The sequence below is a fragment of the Lissotriton vulgaris genome, chromosome 2_1 (assembly GCF_964263255.1).
Source record: "Lissotriton vulgaris chromosome 2_1, aLisVul1.2, whole genome shotgun sequence".
NCBI classification, from domain to species: Eukaryota; Metazoa; Chordata; class Amphibia; order Caudata; family Salamandridae; genus Lissotriton; species Lissotriton vulgaris.
In genome coordinates this window covers 924,224,717-924,248,255 of record NC_141687.1, presented here as the reverse complement: position 1 = coordinate 924,248,255, position 23,539 = coordinate 924,224,717, and the positions used below count along the sequence as shown (strand labels likewise).

Genomic DNA, 23,539 nt, shown 5'->3' with positions numbered 1-23,539 from the left:
TCTTAATGATGGGCAAGATTGGGCTGTTGCAAACGTTGCTAACCACTTCCTCTACCACTCCTGCGTCTATCAGTGATTGGATGATTTCTACCAATGCCTTCTCGCCCTCGGGCGATATCCGATATTGTGGAAGTTTTGGGAGTGTTGCATCTGGTCGAACAGTAATGTGCACTGGGTCGATCATCATGCGCCCTACATCCGAATCCGTTTTGGCCCACAGATACGGTGGCAGAGTGTCAAGCAGGGAAGTGTCAGCGTCGGTGATGGAAAACATGTGTCTGGGGGGGCAATGCCTAAGCAGAACGGGATTGTCGTAAAGGAAAACTCGGACTCCATCTTGGGAACATCTAATCGTTGCTCGGAAGTGTTTCAATAAGTCGAGTCCCATAATTGCGTCAGGGCTATTGGAGGAAAGCAAAAACGTGGTGTCGGTGGTGTTGTTTTCTAAGTCAAAGAGGATCGGGGCGGACAAAGGGTTAGTGGAGGGCGTTCCATCGAAACCTGTTGATGTTATTAGTGAGCCAGACAAGGGTGCCCTTGGAATCAGTCATTTAGATAATGCACTACGTGTTGCGCCAGTGTCTACCAGGAATGGTGACTTTGTACCCAAGACCTTAGCAGTGACATAAGGGCCTTGCTGGTCAACATGGAGCTCGACTGGATCCCTCCCTTGCCCTAGGCAGTCCTATGCAAAGTCATGAACATCATCGTAGTCAGATTGCTGGCATTGGTTCTGTCGGGGTCGGTCAAATGTGTTTGGCCTACCTGATCTATCATTAGTTGCGTTGTTTGGGGGCCCTCGCTGTGGTCCCCTATTTCTTGGTTCACTTGCTGTATCCCTAGGATCTCTATTTCTGATGAGTTCCAAAAGAACTGGGCACTGAGATTTCCAGTGGCCCGTTCCCTTACAGAAAGCACACTGGTCCTCTCTAATGTCTGTACGTCCAATGTGGGGGGTCGAAGTACGGTCCTTGGGAGGTGCAGTTTTAGGGACGTTCATCTGATGGTTTCCCCGGTATTGGTCTCGTCCCATAGTCACCCCTTGCAGTTGAGCCATCATCACCCTCTCCTTTAAATCTTTCTTCTTTCTCTCTGTTGTTCTATCGTTTTCGTTTTTCTGATGTTCATAATATTGGGCCATCTGGAGGATAGCCGTAGGTTTGGAGGCTGCCCAACTACTTTCGCTGGCCTGCAGTTTCTGCGAGACCTCCGGTGATAAACCCTTAACGTAATTCTGGACAAACAGATGGTGTCCGGTTGCAGTGGTCAAGTCCTGGCCGCTGTAATCGGAGAACACCGTTTCAAACCGGGAGAAGTATTCCGATACATCCTCCTGAGGTTTCTGGCGACAGGCCGTTACTATCGACCAGTCCACTTTCTTCTCTGGGATAAGGGTTTTTAATTTCTGTACGATTTTATCCGGGAGGTCTAAAATGGCTTTCAAAGGCTTTTGTCCGGGTTCTCGTTGTCTGTCTATGCCATCGAGTTGTGACCAGTTATGTCCAAACAGCTCAGAGTGGTCGACTTTCCGGATTTGCTTCCACACATCAGCTGGTAGACATAACCCGAAAAACAAGTCGATGTCAGCCAGGGTCATAATCGTCGATCCTAGGGCTGTACCCAACTCACTATAGAAGGCAGTGGGGTTTTTTTGTAGGTCAGGCAGAGATTTCCGGAAGGTCAGAATCTCTTGCCGGTCCCATGGTTGGTAGACCCAATTGTACACTACCCTTCCCTTTGCATCTTTGTTGTTTGCGTCATCGTGAGTCCCTTCACCTCGTGGAGGAACCCAGTAAGGGGCAGCCTCTCGTATCGGCATCATGGTGTTAGATCGTTCAGTTTGTGGTTCGGTTGCTACGGATGTTGTGGATTCGATTTTCGGCTTTTGTTCAGTGAGGTGGCGGAAAACCTCAAGCGTACGCGTAAGTAGGTCCGTCACATCACTCTCACTCTCATCCCCGATATCGACCTTCCGGTACAGAGTCGTTAGGCTCTGGGGACCTTTTTCTTGATATCGGTCCTCGTATGCGTTTAAGACGTGATAACACAGTTGTACAGTAAAGTGTCGTCTGTGACTCCCTGTATAAGAATTAAACACATCCGTGACGGACTCTTCATCTTCCCTCTTCTCTACCAGTATCTTTGCTATCTTGTCGACCCCTGCTCGCTCATTTTTGCTTAGTCTGTATGTTTTTGCAGGACCAACCCTTCGGGACTCTGGGTCGCTCAACGTTGTCGTTTGCGTAGCATCTAATACAAGGAGTTCAGCCGGCACAGAGGCCATGGGGGCTAAAGCCGTGGTGCTACTCTCGTTTGTACCTGGGGGTAGTGGGTGCTGTGCTAAGGGTTGGGAAGGGGCATATGGAGGGGGCATGTGGATGATCGGAGGACCTAGCAGCAGATCATCGTTGGTTCGCTGTTTCGAGTGTAATTCAGGGTAGAGCGTGGAGGGTGTTCTGACCAGACACTGGCTTGACGTTTCTATTTCTAGTTTCTGTTTGGTATCCTCTCTTTCTTTTATCTCTTTCTCTAGTTTCTGGGCCGCTAGGTGGGCTGCTTTCCGCAGCTCTTTTCCCAACCTACTCTCAGTTCTCTTTTTACGTTGTTCGGCTTCTTTTCGCCACATGCCGAAGCTGTCAAGCATAGTGGGCGTCGTCTTGTTTTTACCAAGGGCTGTTTCTAGTGTGTTTATTTTATCGTCTTCAAAGGATCCTATCAGTGGCCACTGACTTTCTCGATCCTTTTTCGTATATTTATGCCACAGCTGGCTATAGGCTATAGCGATTAATCCATGCTTCATGAACATGTCCTTATTAGGGGTGCCTTCCAGCGGAGCCGGATGGTTCATCTCTAATAAGCGGTCCGGGCTAAACAGGCTACTAACCAGTGGGGAGAAGACAGGCATGACGGATCACAATGGGGATAATAGTCAGCACTACCTATCTTATCACTGCGTGCAAAGACTAGACAGAATATTTCTATTCTACGTTGTTTGCAGGCAATGAATACCTCATGAACCAATCTTGAGCAATCAATGTTAGGTCAAAAATAAAAAATCAATATGGTCAATGGGGAGAATAAGTAGGCTCGCAAAGGTCCGCGTCACCTACCCTTTCACTATCTGCAAAGAGGGGACCTATTCTTCCCTGTTTGCAGACAGAGAATCTCCAGAAAACAATCTATAACAGTTAATCAATGGGGGGAGGGGCAATTGTTCAGTGGGGGAGAAAGATAGGTCCGACGGATGCGTACCTATCCTTCACTGTTTATAAAGGGAGAGCCTGTTGTTTCTCCGTTTGCAGACAGTGAATCTCCAAATAAATTAACAAAAAGTAATACTAGTATTTTCTCATCAATTATCAATCACTTTCGCAATTCGTCGTGTTTACACGACCTTACCCGGACCGCATGGACAGTTTCTTGTCTTCCGAATCCAGCGCCCGATCGTCCTCTTCTCTTCGTACTCCTCGTGGCACTCCTGATGGTTCCCAGTCAGGACTGCAGATCACTCGAGAGAGGTCTGTTCGGAACCAGTGAAGTTCGGATGATCGGCTGTCAGACGAGGGTCTATCGGACAGGGTACCTTCCGATCGTTGCAGTTGTCACTCTGTCGCCAGGACCTCTCCCACTGGATCCACGAGTCGCTGATGGGCCCCACGCTTGGGACGCCAAATTTTAAAAGGGGTTCAAAGACAACCAGTAACCAAAGACCCCTTTTATGTTGCCCGGCGGTGTCGCCTCTATGACCCACCAATATTAATCAATGAAGAAGCAGGCGCTGGAGACTGGAAGGCAGGAAACGAGGATTTTATTCTCTCCGGAGGAGAACACATCAATTCAGACAGCAAGTATCGTCACGAGGTGCTCTAACCACATCTCTGAGGCCTGGCCTCTTATACTAGGGTTTATGACCTTTATTGCACGTAACACATTCTCGCAACACTTTGATATTTGAAAGAACCTCCTAGGAATCTCCCCTTCAGGCCCGTTCCCACATACCTTTACAGTTGAATTCCCCACCCCGGTCACAACAGGTGATGATTGTCGCGCAGCAGGGCATTCCGCCGATTCACGGAATGCGTGGAGTTGATCGGATCTCATAGGGTGGGGGCTTTGATCAGCTCGAGGGTCTTTTGATGGGGAGGGGAAGCTTCCTACTGTACGGGGTAATAAACAGTATCCGCAGGGCCAGGTGGCGCCCTGGGAACAAGGAAGACAAACGGGGACACAGGGAAAGGGGGTTTGCATCAAAAGGATCTGAGACCATGAAAGGAATGAAGGGAGGTGTCGCGCTGGGAACAGGATGGGATTCTGTGGCGGAGCTGCGCTGAAGAGGGGTTTATGACCCAAGGCATGAGAGAGCGGGGGTTGTCAGCGTGCGGGGGATGCTTGCGAGGTTAGGAGAGAGAGAGACGCGCTGGCTATCAGCGAGGGGCAGGGAGGCCATGGTGCTCAAAATGGCTGCCGCTTACGCGCACGAATGGGCTCGAAAGGGGCAAGATGGCGCCGATAATGTTGACGTTTGCAGTCTAATCTTTAACACTATGAGACCAGGAGGGGACAATACTGAAAGGCTGTTCCACCTCCTGGACATCACTAGGAGATCCCGAAAGGAAGTCTTCTCCTCTTCATCCCAGCAGAGAAATCGTTCAACCACAATCAGAGGCCATACCTGTTTGAAATGCTACATCATTTTGGATTTGTAGATACATTTCTTAGGTGGAAAGGTTGTATTTATAGGGCCTCCAGAGCATTCGTCCGAGTTAACGGGACATCATTGGCTACATTCTCAATAACGCACAGCACCTGCCAGGGGTGTCCTCTATCTCCACTCCTCTTTGCACTCTGTATATAGCCCATGGTGCAGCGCATTAGGTACAACCCACAGATTGCAGGCATTCGGTTTGGCTGAACTTACTGGAGAAGTAGCAGCGCTTCAGCAACGTCGCAGGGTTTAAAGTTAACATTACAAAGTCTCAGATCTTGAACTTGTCCGTCACCCCTTCCCATGAGGTGGCTCCTCGCATCCAGTTCCCCTTGGTCTAGTCGACAGAGCCCAGCCAGTATTTGGGTGTACAGCTTGCTCCCACAATAGCAAAGACCCTGGAGTCAAACTACAGGACCATCCTTGACCAGACAAATAAATCGCTGACTGCTTGGAGTCCTCGACGGCTGGCCTGGTCGGGGTGCATTGCAGTGGTCAAAATGACGGTATCGCAGCATATTCTTTACATCTTTCAGACGGTCCTATTGGTCCCCTCTCCCGCTGCGATACGCTCTTTACAACCCGCTATTAATAAATCATCCAGTCAGCCAACAAGTGCGGCCAAAGGGTAAAGGTGGTTTGGGGCTCCCCCTGATCAATCTGTATTACCAAGCCATGCAACTCCGATATCTTATGGAATGGAATAGTCACCTCCCCGAAAAACATTGGTCCTTTTATGGACCAGACGGTAGCGGGTGTAAACATTTGGCGGGAGGCCTGGCTTCCTTGCAAATTTAGGGCATGGGCGTTATATTCTTCACCAGTGACAGCTCCAACGATGAAAGTCTAGGACAGCATTGCCCTCCGCAAGACGTTGACATCCTTCCCCCTCCCTGATGTTGCAGATTGTCGATAACAGTGACTTCCCCCCGGGGTGTGGCTCAGAGCTGTTCAACCACTGACATAAGCAACATTGCGATTTAGTACAACATTTTTCGCATGGAGGAAAATAAAAATCCACTTCAAAGTTGGCACTATGAGAGGTGCTACTTCCCAGGGGTCTGCTGAGGTGCATTGAGAGTTGTAAAAAATTAGGGGCAATAAAACAGAAACATTTGTCCTCCAGAGTGAAATTGTGATTTTCAAGAAAATCGTGATTGTGCAGCTGACATTTGGTATTCTGAAAAAGCACACCATTTTGTCACAATGGCTTAATTTTCATTACAATTATTTTTAAAAAAGACTGTCGTTCAGAAAAGATCTTAATGCGACGCCAAGGCTTGTGCTCCAGATCTGGTAGTAGATCAGGCCATATGGCCAACCCCTGCTGTGCTTGACTAAAGGACATGCAACAGGGACCGCCAGTAGTGGGTTGGTTGCAGGAACCAGCCTTTGGTCAATCTCACTGTGCATAGCAAAAGTTTGGTATATGGCAGGGGAAATCAATGCATCCTAATACAAGCATAGGCAAAGCAAATATGGTTCACCTTTACAAGAGAATGCTATTTTCTTTGCCAGTGTTTGTTTGCACTGCACCGGCAGTCATGCTGGAATGAGGTTTCTGATAAAGAAAAGCCATTCCAAGATTGCTGCCGATGTGAAGGCATTCATTGTAACACACCTGCAAACCTTTTCAATTTAACTTTCCAACATGGCTGATGGTGAATTAAAACAAGTACTGGCAAAGTTAATAGTTCTTATTTTAATGTTCTAATGCATCCAGACAGAGGCATGGGAAATGAAAAACAGGGCAGAAATTAGGAGGCACACAAAAAGGCAGATTGCATAGAGATATAAAACAGTCTATGCGTATTTGTGTGAGCCAGTGATTCCATGTGGTAGGACACTAAATACTTGTTTTAAAGTTTTATTGAGGGTGAACCCCTCACATCCACAAACACTCCTGGAAGGCAGACTCACTTGCTTCATTTGTTTAAAACAGTTCTGAGGTTATTACAGCTTTTATACCTACTTTTTTCACTAGCTGGCACTGAATAAAGGTAAAACGAAAATCGTAGCAACAAACAGAAGGGAAGATATAGAACGATAGTAACCAAAAAATAATAGGGTCAAAAGTACTGTGAAGTGCAAGAAAGAGATGGGCAGTCAAAAAAGGGCTCAAACAAAAAAGTAAGTAGGGAGGGAATGAGACAAAGAGAAGGCAGAAACAGCAAATATATTAGCTGCAGGCATCTTGCTGACTACAGGTAGCTCTGTTTAAAATACCCATTGTGTGCAACCTATTGGTTATAGAATAGAATCCTGGCGGTCATTGCAAAGCTTTTGTTCACGTAAACTGGACTTACCTACAGGAAATTCTAAGACTGTCTAACTTAGGGGAAAACTTTTGTAAGGCAATAAACCGGCTATATAAAGACCCCATAGCCAGAATACTAGTAAATGGGAATATATCTAAAGCCTTCAATATTCACAGGGAGACAAGACAGGGGTGTCCGCTATCCTCCTTACCTTTTAACATTTATATTGAACCCCGAGCGGAGAAAATAAGAAAACATGAAAGTATAATACCCTTTAAAACTCGAGGCTGGGAAAAGAAAGTGGGATTATATGTAGACGATCTGGTGATATGCACATCCGATCTTGCTCTTGCATTACCAGTAGTATATGATCTGGCAGTTTGTTTTGGTGGGACCTCAGGTTACGAGATAAATGAAAGCAAAACTGTCATAATGGCAAGGAATATTGTTACACAATTGAGCTGTGTTAAAGAAGAAATGAGATACCTAGGTATTAGGATTGGTAAAAAAATTTAGCAAATACCTGAAACCAACATCCAGAAGATCAATAAGGAAGTGGGGAAACTTTTACTTGGTTGGTCTTATTTGCCTCTCTCTATTTATGGAATGGTTAATCTTGTTAAGATGTCAATCCTTCCACACATTACCTTTCTATTTCAAAATATCCCCACGGCCTTTAAGGAAGATTGGCTTAAAAAGATCTAGTCAAAAATCACTATTTTTATTTGGGCCTCTAAGGGTGTAAGAATATCATGGAAAAAGTTAAGACTGCAATATGACAAAGGGGGCCTAGTTCGGAAGTTGGGAAGATGTTTACAGTAATGCTAAGTGGCGTAAAAGGGGGCGAGTATGGCTTTGTATATAAATATGGACATCCACGATATTTTAAAAATGTGCATCTGAAAACCCTACAAGGCTTTGCAACTAAATGGTATAAAGTCAGGAAAGAACTAAAACTTAACTACTATAGTGAAATGGCTCCTATTTGTGACTCTCTGGGATCTCAGGAATGGTCTAAGGACTGTTTAGCCCTTCCATTAAAAAAGCAGGAATAACAGTATGGGGACAACTGATGGAGAAAGGAGTTTTAATTTCCTGGGAAGAAGGTCAAGAGTTAGCTAACGCTCGACTGTCTAGTTTTAAGTAACTTCAAATAAAGAGCTGGAGCCTTACGGATGGTCTTGGTGCGGGACTGTCTAATGAATTGGAAGCTTGCCTGACAAGTGGTGCAATATTGAAAAAAGAGGTGACAATATGGCACTGGCTGTTAATATCAGACGGAGATTTCAAGTTGCCAACGGTACTGTGAGAAAAGAACTTACCAGGAGAGTAGATGGAAGATTTATGGCAAGCATCTTGTGACATGCTATACTCCATGGTACGTGCTGCAAATTTAAGGCGGAACCATCTATTTTTGTCTCCACAGGGTTTATTGGATGTCACATAAATTTTAAAAACTCGGGAAATGAGAAATTCCAAGATGTCCCAAATGTAGTAAAGAAAAAGGTGATGATATACATATGTTCTTGGAATGCCCGGCGATCCAAGGGTTCTGGCTGGATGTGAGCAAGACGCTACTTTAAATAGTTAGAGAAACGCTCCAGGTAAGCAAAACTTTGGTTTTCTTTGTGATTCCGGGAAATCATGAATTCTTGTTAAAAATGTTTTAAAAATGCATATTCTATCTAGTATGGCTTGTCTGTAGGGAAATATGTAAAAATTGGTTAAAAACAATTCCCCCAACAAAAGTAGAATGGTTGGCCTCAATAAAATATGTTAATCGGTTAGATAGAGCATGGAAAAGTAAAAAAATGAGTTCTGGCTCCCCTATGAGAATTGGGAATATTCATGTATATAATAGTCCAATGATCAGGCCTCTGTACCATTTTGCTTAAATACTCTGGTGGTGGCTTTACAGACGGGCTAGAGAAACTAGCCATCTATGGTAGGGTATAGAAAGTAAGGTTTAGAGTGTACCACCCCGGGTCTAAAAAAATAAAAGGTCACCCGATGGTGCCATCTCGAGGGAGACCACAGTGTTCGGATAATTGTCTTTTGTAAACCTGGGCAATGAGGACTAAGAAAAAAAAACCATCTTTTTATAAATACATTGTGTGGTTCTTTTTCATTTAATCAATACATATAAGATTGCATTCTGGTAAAACAGGCTGCTTTACACTCCTTCTGCACTAAGCCTGAAGGCTGCTTTCCACATATACCACTTAGAGAGCTTTCTAAGGTTGTCTGAGACCTCTTAGATCACCATAAGGGTTGTCTGGACTGGTGCAGGGTGCCCACTTACAGTAGTGGACATCCTATAGCAGGCCAGCCTCTCACAGCCTGGCTGCGGCGTTCTGTATGGTTTGAAGTATCTGTAGAAGGTGTGCGACAATTCCTATGTAGAGGGCATTGCCATAGTCCAGTCGTTTGGTGATGAGGGCTTTGGTTTCATATGTAGCTGTAGCCACTTGAAGATATTATGTAGCATGCTCAGTGAGATAGGCGGTGGAGGAGACGGCATTGTTCTGTGATTTCATGGTGAGCTTGTTGTTAATTATGAGTCTGAGGTTTCTGGCGTGGTTGGAGGGAGTGGGTGTAGGCCATAGGTCTGATGGCTACTAGGAAGCATTCCATATTTTACTGCTGTTGCCAAAGATCAGTACTTTCGCCTTTTTATTTTTTATTATTGAGCGTGGATAACAGATCTAATAATCATGGTACATAAAAAAAGACTTGCGGTCGTTCATAAGACCCGTTCTCACATTTCATTAGACAATAAATATCATAAATTAAAATTCTATTTTACATCATGTAAAACCAATATTCTGTATAACAAGACAAAGGTTACCTAAAATACAATTAGAAAAGTACAAAACATATTGCTGGATACTAGCAATGATTTAGCAGTTAAAAACAGACAGTTTGTGCAGTACAAACCCCCTCACTTTTCACTACACAAAGCGTAGCCTACTTTACACATTTTGGTTTGCTTGTGTGACCAAAACGTCGCCCTCCAAAGTCGTCCTAAATCTGCAAAGCGCCCCTACCCTTTTTGCATAGGCCACCTCAAATTGTTAGGTCCGGTCCAACTTTGGAAGCCACTGTGCCATTGTAGGCACCTTCTGTGATTTTCAATTTTGCAGCACCAAGGATCTGGCTACTGCTATGCCTAAGAAAACAAAATATTGCCTATATTTTGGTAGTTGACAAATTATGTGAGAAAAGCCAAATAAGGCCAGCGACGTTGAAGGTAGAATATCTTTATACGTCCAGTCACTAATAAACCTAAACGCCTCCTCCCAGAAGTGTTGTAGTTTAGGACATGTAAAAAATATATGTATTTAGTCCCCTGCCCCTGGTGAACCGCAATGAATACATTAATTTGGGATAGATGGAAACCATTCATGTAGTTTAAGGGGAGTATACTACACCAGCCATCTTGAAAGAAACAATGTTCTTATGAAGTTGGCTGCCTTCAGATCCCTATTACTGAGCTCACACACTCGTTTCCATTCCTGAATATTAAACTTACAATTAGTTTCCTGAGCAATTTTAGGCAGCATTGCCTCAACTAGACTCTTATTCGGTCCCTGGTGCAGTAACCTGTACCAATTTCCAAAACCACTTAGGTTCAACTCAACGGCTGCTTTTAGGATAATTCTTACCCTCTCATTAATTATTTTGTACTTATTTGCAACAAAAACCTGTTATATGCCCAAAGCTTAACCAGAGACATCGACTTTGGGGTTCAGCTCGAAATACAAATGCTTCCCACTCTATCAAGTTAGAACTGATATATATAAGGCACCTAACCTACGAAAGCAGAAAATATTATAGGACTGCAATCCCTTTTGTGAGTGCTGAAGACCCCATAGTTCACAGTCTTGGAGAAAGGTGTATGTGTGGCATGTTGCGACATTGTAGTTTTTATAAAATCACTGCATACGATTTACAATTATATTCACTATCTTATATCTTGTCTTTTTAGGTAATTTCGTGGTGCTCAGAAATGCTGGTAGCTTAGTTGCACTTTCTATTAGTATAGAACTTAATAAAAACTTATCGAATTTTGAGGAAGGGGCCGCTACCAGGGATAGTAAACTAAGTAGCGCAGCTTGATAATAGGTAGAAAACTGAGGCAGTGCAATTCCCCCCTGCTCTATATCTAATTGTAAAATAGATAGCTTAATCCGTGTTTTTCCCCCCTATATGAACTCATGGATAATTTTATCCACTTCATTACAATATGAGATTGGTATTTTTAAAAGAAGATTTATAAACAGGAATATAAGCAAAAGCAGTATAGACATTTATATTAGGGAGGCTTGACCTACTATAGACAATGGTAAAAGCGACCATCTTTCTAAGAGATTTTGTATTTTATTAAGAGTTATTACATATTTTAAATGAAACAGTTAAGAGAAATTGGCTGTAACGTAAAAGCCCGAATATACCTAATGGGTCTAAATGGCAGGAATTTTAATCTTTCAGGAAGATCAGCTTCCAGTGAATTAAAAAAAGAAGCTCAGTTTTAGACTGATTAACCTTGGTCCCTCCCCTCCCACCCCCCAGCTCTAAACGCCTGGATTTCCCCAAGCACGGACTGGATGTTTGCCTTAACTGGGTTCAAATATAAAATCAAATCACAGCATTCCAGTTATGGGGGCCAAAATTGATGTATTAGAGCGGATCTTTATTGCCAATGGCACAATAAAAAGAGAAAATAAAAGGTGGGCGAGGGGGCAACCCTGCCTAGTACCCCGCCTTATTACCATTTTTCCCGCATGATGTGCATTTATAATTATTTTTGCAGTAGTCCCCTTATAAATACCTCTTAACATCTCTATCAGGCAGAGTGGAAAACCGAACTTCCCTAGGATAAAAAAACAGTCCTGCCAATCCACCAGATGGAATGCTTTTTCTGCATCCATCATTAAAATAGCAGCTCTATCCTTCCTGGCTGAGAAATAATCGATAGCTTGAATCAATCAGAAACAAGCATTTGCAATGCAATAGGTCTCGCATTGGGAAAGTTTGAGGTATTAGTATTGTAAATGACATTTTTTTTATTTATGTGTTGTTTTTGAAAATAGCGAAATGAATAGCTTTGTCATTTACAATGCCAATAGTTTTAACTTTTGCAAACGTGACACCTATAGCATTTTAATGCAATATGTGTTGTATTTACATGACTTAGATGTATTAATATTACAAATAATAATGGGTTTTATTTTTTTAAATAATTAATACTTAAATAAAAGTTATTGTAATTTATAATGGCAATAGCTTTAACTTTTGTAAATAACTTTTGGGAAGATTATGTTCAGTGTATTTTATTGTGATGAAAATCCAAGAACTGAAGTGAAATATTAACATCTTTTTGTGACATTTGTAATAAAGTTTGGAACATTGAGAGAACATATTAGAACCAGTTGTTGTTGAATGGTTGTACAGAGTGATGCTGTGGCGTTCAGTGGTGCTGAGCGATGCTATGGCCTTCAGTGGTGCTGAGTGATGCTGTGGCCTTCAATGATGCTGAGTGATGCTGTGACCTTCAGTGGTCATGAGTGATGCTGTGGCATTCACTGGTGCTGAGTGATGCTGTGGCATTCAGTGGTGCTGAGTGATGCTGTGGCATTCAGTGGTGCTGAGTGATGCTGTGGCATTCAGTGGTGCTGAGTGATGCTGTGGCATTCAGTGGTGCTGAGTGATGCTGTGGCATTCAGTGGCGTTGAGTGATGCTGTGGCGTTGAGTGGTGCTGTGGCGTTGAGTGGTGCTGTGGGGTTGAGTGGTGCTGTGGCGTTGAGTGGTGCTGTGGCGTTGAGTGGTGCTGTGGCGTTGAGTGGTGCTGTGGCGTTGAGTGGTGCTGTGGCTTTGAGTGGTGCTGTGGCGTTGAGCGGTGCTGTGGCGTTGAGTGGTTCAAAGTGTAATGAATGAGTCATGTTCACTGTTATTAGTTCATTTTTGAGCTCAATCAGGAATACAAGCCAACCATAGTACCCATAGCTCTAGAATGAATACTCGTGGATGAGCAATACTAGAAAACATATAATAAGTTGACTAAACTAGTTGCAAAACTCAAAGACTAGTTTATGAGGTGCATTCGGAGCACAGTCTCGCTTTAAGCAATGCCAGCTGCTCCACTATTCATGCCTGGAAGCATTCAGCACCTAATCTGGATATGAAAAGATTTCCAGTTCCGCATCTGACACCGGGGGATATTGCAGAAGAATTAGAATCTGCAGCAATAAAGCATGAACTCGAATTCTCATTTAAACTGCCAGAATCTGAATCTACAGTAGAATGATCTTCTCCAGCAGAGAAAGCAGCCCATATGCTCCACTTGCTGCTTCTACCGCAGAGAATATGTTGGATTGGGAAAGTTTGAGGTATTAGTATTGTAAATGACATTTTTTTTATTTATGTGTTGTTTTTGAAAATAGCGAAATGAATAGCTTTGTCATTTACAATGCCAATAGTTTTAACTTTTGCAAACGTGACACCTATAGCATTTTAATGCAATATGTGTTGTATTTACATGACTTAGATGTATTAATATTACAAATAATAATGGGTTTTATTTTTTTTAATAATTAATACTTAAATAAAAGTTATTGTAATTTATAATGGCAATAGCTTTAACTTTTGTAAATAACTTTTGGGAAGATTATGTTCAGTGTATTTTATTGTGATGAAAATCCAAGAACTGAAGTGAAATATTAACATCTTTTTGTGACATTTGTAATAAAGTTTGGAACATTGAGAGAACATATTAGAACCAGTTGTTGTTGAATGGTTGTACAGAGTGATGCTGTGGCGTTCAGTGGTGCTGCACGATGCTATGGCCTTCAGTGGTGCTGAGTGATGCTGTGGCCTTCAGTGGTGCTGAGTGATGCTGTGACCTTCAGTGGTCATGAGTGATGCTGTGGCATTCAGTGGTGCTGAGTGATGCTGTGGCATTCAGTGGTGCTGAGTGATGCTGTGGCATTCAGTGGTGCTGAGTGATGCTGTGGCATTCAGTGGTGCTGAGTGATGCTGTGGCATTCAGTGGCGTTGAGTGATGCTGTGGCGTTGAGTGGTGCTGTGGCGTTGAGTGGTGCTGTGGCGTTGAGTGGTGCTGTGGCGTTGAGTGGTGCTGTGGGGTTGAGTGGTGCTGTGGGGTTGAGTGGTGCTGTGGCGTTGAGTGGTGCTGTGGCGTTGAGTGGTGCTGTGGCGTTGAGTGGTGCTGTGGCTTTGAGTGGTGCTGTGGCGTTGAGCAGTGCTGTGGCGTTGAGTGGTTCAAAGTGTAATGAATGAGTCATGTTCACTGTTATTAGTTCATTTTTTAGCTCAATCAGGAAAACAAGCCAACCATAGTACCCATAGCTCTAGAATGAATACTCGTGGATGAGCAATACTAGAAAACATATAATAAGTTGACTAAACTAGTTGCAAAACTCAAAGACTAGTTTATGAGGTGCCTTCGGAGCACAGTCTCGCTTTAAGCAATGCCAGCTGCTCCACTATTCATGCCTGGAAGCATTCAGCACCTAATCTGGATATGAAAAGATTTCCAGTTCCGCATCTGACACCGGGGGATATTGCAGAAGAATTAGAATCTGCAGCAATAAAGCATGAACTCGAATTCTCATTTTAACTGCCAGGATCTGAATCTACAGTAGAATGATCTTCTCCAGCAGAGAAAGCAGCCCATATGCTCCACTTGCTGCTTCTACCGCAGAGAATATGTTGGATAAAAAGAAGGGACAGAATGTACACCTGACCGTAGGGAAATATCACAATGCATGCCTCCAAGAGAACAATGGCGAATGCCCTGCGTTGAAAAAAAGATAGCAGGCACACATGGGATTTTGATGAAAAAAAGCTTGAAGCAAGAACGAAAAACAGAGAAATAAATGCATCAAACGGTCTGGTGTAAACATTTTGTCTGTGCGGTCTTTTAATTTAGAACTAGTAAATTACAAACATGGGTTTTTGCACAATATACCGAGATTAAGAGCAATGGGGTTGTGGAAGCCGTTAGAATGATCAGTTCCTAAGCACCTGGTAGCGTGCCCCAACTAGCAGCAGCCTTTGATGTGCGAGCGAGTGGGGGGTGAGGGTGGGGGGCAGGGAGCTGAGCCTTTGAAGTGTGATTACACTGCAGTCAATCAGTTATCCGCAGACACAAATGTGACTGTGTTAACAGTGCTAGGTTGCTTTAGTATGTGAGATGCGGTATAAAAAGAAATAAAGACACAGCATTCCGCCTATCGATAGACGATAAAATGAAGCCCAGGGTCAATCATAGAAGGAGCCAAGCTGCACATACAACATTTACGCAAGTTTGAGCTATTGGCATTGTAAATTAAAAGGCCTTTTTTTTTAAACATAAATAAAAGGCATTGTCATTTACAATGCCAATAGCTTAAACTTGCATAAATGCAAGACCTATTGCATTGCAAATGCTAAGCAAACCATAATCAATAATCACGTATCTGCACACAAATAAAAAATGCTACAATATGAAATATAGACATGAAGATTTAAAATACTTTAATTAAATGTCACATCGACTTCTCTTTTTTGCACGTTTCCTTTGCCATATTTTTCACACGACCATCCTCCATTGGCACTCGAACTTACTTTTTTTAAAAATGCACTTCTTGCTTGTTTGGAACTTTAAACTTGTGTCTTCAAAGTTGTCCGTAGCAACAATGTTGCTTATGTACTTTAATTGTTTTTATGTACTTTAATTATTTTTATATAAAGCCTTCTGACACCCATCGGATCTAGTCCGCACTTTATAAATTAGTCAAATAAATAAATAGTGGATGGTAGACTGGCAGATGTGAAATTGTGTGCACTTATGTGCTGTGCAGCAATATAAACAAGAACGAAAGACAGGCCAAAGCAGGGTGAAGGATTGGAGCATGAAGAAAAAGCCGAGTGTGTTATGTAGCGCTTTTCGGAGGTAAGGATAGCTTGTCCTGGATCACTTCATATGGTCACAGGCGTTTTTCGAGGGGGGGGGGGGCGGCAGCTTTGAAGTCTCGTGGTTTGTGACGTGAGGAATGTTGGGGTAATTAAAGGTGGCCGAGCGCGCGCCCTTGAAGGCCCCCTCCACTCAAAAGAGCTCCCATCCATGCATACCCTTCGGGGTTACTTCGGTGCCTCATGCTGCGATGCTGGATTTTGCTAACAGCCATAGCATAAGCACAAAAGATGAAACCGAGGCAGTGGCAGATAATCTCATTACTCAAACATGCCCGTGGGCATGTTAAAGAGGACTTGTCACCCCCATAACATTCAATAACAAGCATGACAAACTCCCCAGGCTGCTGGGTGCTCGAGGGTGGCACGGCTCCAGCTGATATCACGTCCAGGAGGCAGGATGGGGTGGGGTGGGGTGGGGTGGGGCGGAGGGAAGGGAAGGGAAAGCTTCCCAGCCACATTTAAGTTGGAGTAACTGGTAAACATCACATTACTAGAAACAAAAATGGGCAGTGTAAGGGCACAGGGTCAGGGACAAGAAAAGAGTTCGGGCAGAGCAAACGAGTAAATTCTGAACTAGGAGCAGAGCATAAGAAAAATAAAGCAGCAAAAAAAAAAACAGAACGAAAGACAGGCCAAAGCAGGGTGAAGGATTGGAGCATGAAACAAAAGGCGATTGTGTTATGTAGCGCTTTTTGGAGGTAAGGATGAAGGGTGGGGAAAGCCTTCAAGGCAGCGCTGGGAGGGGGGCTGGGCACGAAGGAAGGAGAAATGCGAGTCACGGCCTGCCGGCCGTGAAGTGTGAAGCAGTGGGTGGGGAAGCAGATCCCTTTGAAGCTCTTGGAGGCAGGAGCAAATGATAAGAGGAGGAGAAATGCTGCTGAAAGGCTCGGGCAAGCTCGTGCACGAGGACGTGCACTTCTGGAAATCCGCTGGTTTAGCTTTCTGGTTTCTCCGCAATAGGTCTCTCTGCAAGACCCAAAAAGGGATTCACAGCCATCGATTACCTGGGCAGAAACCCTGTTGGTCGGCGTGTATCACCTTGCGCACATGCTGAGATCCTATTCGCCCAAATTTTCATAAAAAGTTTGTAGTCTACTGTTAGAAGGTGGTTCTGACACTATGGGCCACCCGGATTTTTTCGCTTTTTGAGCACCTAATTGTTGAGCTTTTACTGTGGGGTAGCCTCATAAGTTGGGACTCACCCATTGTGATCGCATAATGAAAAAGACAGCATGGGGATTTTACTGGTGTCCCCCTGGCTTAACCAAGCTGCTGCACAGCAGCTGGAGTGAAGGACACCAGGCTGGTTACATGCAGACACATGTGTACATGCGTGTGCACACATGTATGGGCTGCGCAGGGGAGATTCCTGGCGTAAGCAGTCTAGGAGCAGCTACAAAGTGAATGGTGTGGCAGGACTTATGCAGAATTGGGTGGTGACATGGAATGGGCTTTATACAGTGGCAAGAAACATGCCAGGGAAAGGCAGTGTATTTACAGTGTGTATTCAATTATTCTTTTATGGGGATAGGGAGCACATGGGCTAGTTTTACTTTCCCAAGGCCTACAAATTCCAGACATGCACTAAAGTCCACTGTAACGGGTGTGAGAAGAAGTATTCTGCAGAGTCCAAAGTCATATTTGTACTGCTTTTGGGTCATCTAGAAATGTCATAATTCTCTGAGTCAGCCAAATCCCTGGGCCTGGCTGGGGCTTGCCCTCAGCAGGTTGGATTGATAACCTTTCTTCCACGAGCTAAGGCCTCCTCTATAAGGAAGAGAAGATGGGTGGAGCTACAGGCTCATCCATCAGCAGCTATCATTGGTTGCCAGGCACCAGGCTGCACCAGGGAGGAGGCAGCCCTGGAGAAAGGTGCTTTTTCAGAGACCATGTGGCAGGAGACCCTGGATGACGCCATCTTGATCCAACCCTGAGGCCTGGGCAGGAAGGAGGGAGCAGGGGCAGAGAAGTGATGTGTCGCTGTGTGATAGGGCAAACAGAGACTTTCTGCTAACCCCTTCCCAAACTTCTTAAAAAGAACTTGCACAAGTAGAGGAGCTCTCTCTGGGGTGTGGTCAGCTGAGGCAGAAGGTGCTGGAGCCGGGCGCAATGGGCTGTTGGAAGGAGGAACCCCCTGACTATCCCAAGATCCTAAACAGCGCCAGGAGAATAGACCAGGACCAATGCACAGAAGCAGGGGCCTCTGCACAGGGAGAAGAGAGGCCCAGGAGGAGAGCCAGGCGAAAGGCTGGCACAGTGAAGAGAGCTCCTGGCTGAATCCCCCCTCTCAGAGACCCAGAGGGTGAAAGAGAGTGCTACCAAGGGGTGGGGAGCGCCACCAGGAGCAAGAAGAGGCCACGATCACCAAAATCGGACCCCAGGGGGCCGAGATACACCCCCCAGAAGGTAGGCGACTTTGACCTCTGAAGGACCAACGACGAAGCGCGTGGGGCTCTGCCGCCGGTCCATGATGTGCCCCCGGGGTGGTTCAGGTCCCCGGGGGCTGCCCCCACACGCAGAAAAGTCAGGAAGCACCGTTGCGCTCTCTGTGAAAAATGCCCCCGCAGGATGCCAGGAGCCCACCCTGGCCCCTGCCAAAACTGGAGGCAGGGGAGCACCGTCTCACCCCCCTTTGGATGGGGAGAGGGGCCTAAGATCCCAACTCCGGGCCCCGCCGAAGCCGGGGAGCGCCTTCACGCTCCCAGCGAAAATGTGAGGAGGCGGGGAGCGGCGTCATGTCTCCCCGCGAAGAAGTCGTTAGGGGCCCGGGACCCCATCCCCAGGCCCCGAAACAAAGCCGGGGAACGCCATCGCGCTCCTGTGAAGATGGGCAACACGGGGAGCGCAGGCGCGCTCCCCACGAAGGAGGAAGAGGGGCCCGGGAACCCATCCCCGGGCTCCAAAGAAGCTCAAGACGAGGAGCGCCGGCGTGCTCCCCGCGAAGAGGAGGAGGGGCCCGGGACCCCATCTCCGGGCCCCCAAAGCTGGTGGGAGGCAAAGGGTGTGCCGGCGCACTCCCCTGAGGTCCGCCTGCACCGGCGGGAACCTCCGTGTCTGCCCGCAGGAGCGGGCAGACCGGAAAATGAGTTCCGGGTCACGCAGCAGCACGCAAGGGTGCTGGCTGGGTGGGGAGCCAGCCCGGGGCGGGCTTCCCAGGCTGCCTCCACCGTGTAGGCATGCTGGGGTCCTGGGTGGGACCGGGACCCCGACTGGACCAAGAACGGGAGCCAGGGGCCCGGGTGGGACCGGACCCCCAAAAAATAGGCGGATCGGCCGGGAGCTGGGCTCCCCAAGCCGTACACTCACCTGGGGGTCCGGGTGGGACCGGGCCCTCCACAGAGGAAGGAATGAGGCACGAAGTGCCAGCCAGAACGGCAGCTCGGCTCTCCCCAGAGCAGCGGGGAAGCCACTGCTAGAATATGCAAACGTTCCTATAATGTCTTGCATGCCAATATCGGCCTGCAAGTGCAAACAGTGTTTTCTTGGCTTGTGGTGGCCCCAGGAGAATGGGGTCACCACCACACAGGTGCAAAGGTGCCGGGGGAGCTTATTGGAGAAGCACAGTCTCCCCCCCGCACAAAGAGAAGTCCCTTCCTAAGTCTCATGGGGACTTGAAAAGAATAACCCCTCAAGGGCTCATCCATCATTACAACACCTCCTGGGCTGGAACTTTTGTTCTGCAGCTGGGGGTGTATGGAGAAGTGACTCAAGGAGTGAAGGGCTGATTTGGGGATGTCTGGAGAAGGGCATCCCCTGGAGGCGAAGAGGTGTAGTTGCACCAGAAATGCATTTACTAATGTTATTTCTTTTAGAGGCACTGAAAGTCACCTGTGTAATGTGAAGTACCTGTGTATGGTGATGTCATAAGCAAAGTGGGGTTATGTTGTCAGACATTCCTGCTAGGGTGTCTGGCTGTATATGCCCAATCCTGTGATTTCATATGTGATTCCTTTAGGGACTGTAATTGCAATGCATTCTAAAGATCCACAAATGTGAAGGAACTGTCAATCTAAAGTGATGCTTAAACATGTATTCTTGCTGCTGCGCTTAGGTGAAGAACCCAGACTGCTAGCGCTTAAGATGTAGAGGTGTATACTTCAAGGTTAGTAGGAAATGCTCAGTCAGAGTTATGGGTTACCAAGACAGGGCTACCTATTTTAAATGCTTGTTGAGATAATTGGGTGGGTCACCACAGGGATTGTGCTAACTGCATTGGAGGCAAGATGATGTGCATACCTGGGAGCGGTGGTACTAGACCCCAACCCCCTGCGGGAGGGGTGGAGGTGTTGGGCAATGTCACAAAGTAATTCCAACAGCTTATGTATATTTGTAAATTGGTGCATAGTATTGAGTAGTGTGTGTGTTTAATAAATGTACTCTTACTTTTATAAAGCAAAGCACAGCCTGGACAATCAATTAGTGAGTGTTATTTCTGCGTACCTGCAAATGGCGATTACTAGCCCACAACACCTCCCTTGAGTAAACCTCAGACTGCTCTGCTACGTTACCCTCTGAGAGTCAGGCTCTACAATTGGGTGTTTGGTTTCTAGTGATGGACAAACTTATTCATGTTATTTTTGCAGGTTTCACAGATGCTGCCTCATTTTCCAACATCTACGTTTAATAGACTTATTGGGCGATAGGAGCTCAATCTTTTGGGTCCTTACCCTTCTTCAAGATAGTAATCACAACTGATTCCTTGAATCTAACAGAGAAAGGCAACCCACCCATGATCTGATTATACAGGAGTATCAGAAAACTGTGAAAGTTCATCTAAAAACAGCTTAGTCTTTAATCGGTATTACATTAATGCCACTTTCCTAAGCACACTCAATTCTTTGTACAATTTCCCTTAATTCTGAAGATGTAATTGGTTCATTCAGAGCCTTACAGTCATCCCTAGTAATCATGGGAAGCTGTACTGCAGTAAAATAATCCTCAAGAGGCTGGGTGCTAACTAGCTGGGTCTCTTCATAAATTTTCTTAAAGTAAGACACAAAGATTTCAGAATTTCTAACTGTCTTTGGTTTTAAATGCTGTTTACCCTTATTGGATGTTTCTAGGCCTAGACCTTGTATGACATTAAAATCACCTCCCATAATTATAGAGCCATGGGCATTTATCAACAAATCGTATAGCTGACTCAGAGCATTAATGCCACCGAAAATTGGCCCATAGTAGTTGAGCAGCACAATACCTACTTCGTTAACTGAGAGCTCAACCCAGATCCATCCCGCTCCTTTATCCTGAATCACCTTTCCCATTTCCCAGTCTAGCTCCGAAGAAAGTAAGATACCCACTCCCCGTACCGCAGACTGTGCCGAAGCAAAGTACTCATTAGCGAAGTACTTCCGCCTTGTCTGTGTTCAGCAGCAGGCTGTTGTTCTTCATCCAGTCGACGATGTTTGTCATGCATCTGTTGACGGTGGTTCTGGTGGTGATGGAGTTGTCGGTGAGTGAGAGGATGGGTTAGGTGTTGTATGTGTAGGAAATTATATTGAGACCCTGGTATCTGATGATGTTGGCCAGTGGGGTCATGTATGCGTTGAAGAGCATGGCCTGGGGGATGAGACCTGGGGGACACAGTGTGTTTGATGGGATATGGTGTTGAAGGCTGCAGAGAGGTTGAATAGGATCAAAGCTGCTGTTTCTCCTCGGTCAATGAGGGTTTGGATGTCGTCGGTGGCTGATATCAACTCTACAGTGCAAAGTGGTGCCAAATCTAGTTCCTAGGCCCTTGGAAGTGAGTTTGCTGAGCTGAAAAGAAGAAGCCATCCTGTCTACTTCGAGCACCAAGCCTCTGCCTGCCTATTCAATGTGACAACTTACAAAGCGGGCCCGATGTCGCCACAGAGCCTCTGAAGAACCACCACAGTGGGAGTCTCAAGTACTGCGACACCGACGTCTGGGATGCCCGACTCCGCCACAGCACCTGTCGTCTCGTGATGTGAAATCGACGCCTCACAGCTTGCCACTCAGAAGTCCATCGACAACGTACCACCATTGGAACCACCGCATTACCTCCCCTGTGCTCTGCAACATTCGTGGGCGTCCGCGGCTCAATGAGTCTAGAAGCTAGCTCTGTATATACTATTCCAAAATAAGGTATAGTGTGAACAGAATTCAATGGAACCTAAAGGTAGGCAGAGGTAAAAGTAGACAGTAGCTTACTCTCTATTTTGTGGTAGTGTGAGCGAACAGTAAGGCATTATCAGAGGGTAGTGCTAAGCATTTATTGTACAACCCAGACGAGATGATTTCACACGCTCAAGGAGTGAACTTTGTCCAGTTGGTTGGTATAAAAATATAGTTTAGTTATATTTATTTTTCTAGAACCAATCCAGGCCTGGTGCAGGTCAGTATAGGAATACTTTGCAATCCTAAGCAGTTTAAACACATATTGAATGCAGTGAATTAGGTACAGGAGAATTACTTGGTATTTGCAGATAGTCAAAATTACTTTGCAATTATTTTTCTAGCACAGCCAGGAATCTCTAGATACAAGGCTGGTATATTTCCTGAGGGAGGGAAAAATGAGTCCATTTGTTTAGCAAACAATACAGGTTTACAGTATTACTCACGAGCCACATTTAGTCCTGTAGAGGCAGAACTGAGTTTACTGGTCTGCTGGTGGGATTCGGTCAAACGAGCCCTCGAGTCACACGGCCAGCGGCATAGAGGTCGGCCGGGTGCAGAGTGCGGGGACCACAGGTTAGCCAACGGGCTTAGCATGGTGGTACGCTTAGGGACTGCAGCAAGGAGGCCACCAGATTGGGGAACAAAAAGCTCCTGGGGTCGAGGTCAGCACTGTAGGTCTCAATGGCCAGCCCAGGAACTACACCACCAGTGGCTCAGGGACGTCTGGGTGTAGGATGCGGTCTTGGCAATTGCTGCAGATTTGGTAGCAGTTCCCTTGGAGTCAGTCAGCTGCTGTTGAGGCGAATGGGGCCTTTAGAGTCATCGTCCTGTGACTGCAAGCGTGCAGTGATGGAGTTGGTCAGACGGTCGCGGTTGATCTTTCTGGACCGCTACTGTTATGGAGTCGGTCAGGGGGTCTCCTTTGGTCGCGGTTGAGGGGACCACCTAGTTGTTGGCTGCAGGCTTGATTTGGGAGCTTGTTGAGGTTCAAGGGTCACTGAGATCCAGGTTAGGATCGCTGGGTGGACTTGCTTAGGGTGTTGGTTCACTCGTGCTTGGGGTGCCGGGAGCGGAGTGGGGTGGGCTCCCATAGTCAGACGGAATCTGGGCTGCAGGACACACCGAGGTTCTGTTCATGGAGTCTGAGGTTGGGACATGCCGGTAGGGCTGCGACCAAGTCAGTTTGTGTCCTCCTCTTCTTCTCTTCACACAGCTGTTTGGTCCTTCTTCTTCTTGCTTCTTCTTTTCTACTCTGGTCTGAGGAGACAAGGTTAAGGGTTGCCCCTAAATACTAAATTTAGGGGAATTTACGGGTAGGTACAGGTTGGACTAATGGGCCCCCTTCCTTGGGGTGCGTATGCTCCTTATTATGCCACCCTCCACTGGGAAGGGGAATTAAGCCTCACTCTGACTCAGAGTTGGGCTTCACTTTGCCTCCCCCACCGGAGGAATGGGGTTGTC

General features: G+C 45.9%; 1 protein-coding gene across 1 annotated transcript in view; it reads left to right on the top strand.

Annotated features, from left to right (window-relative positions):
* Window positions 1–23,539, top strand: part of AIRIM (AFG2 interacting ribosome maturation factor) — a 197,862-nt gene that overhangs the window by 88,166 nt on the left and 86,157 nt on the right. The window contains exon 2 of the mRNA XM_086956451.1: window positions 8,390–8,567. The gene's annotated coding sequence lies outside the window, so the exon portion shown is untranslated. The remainder of the gene's footprint in view (window positions 1–8,389; window positions 8,568–23,539) is intronic.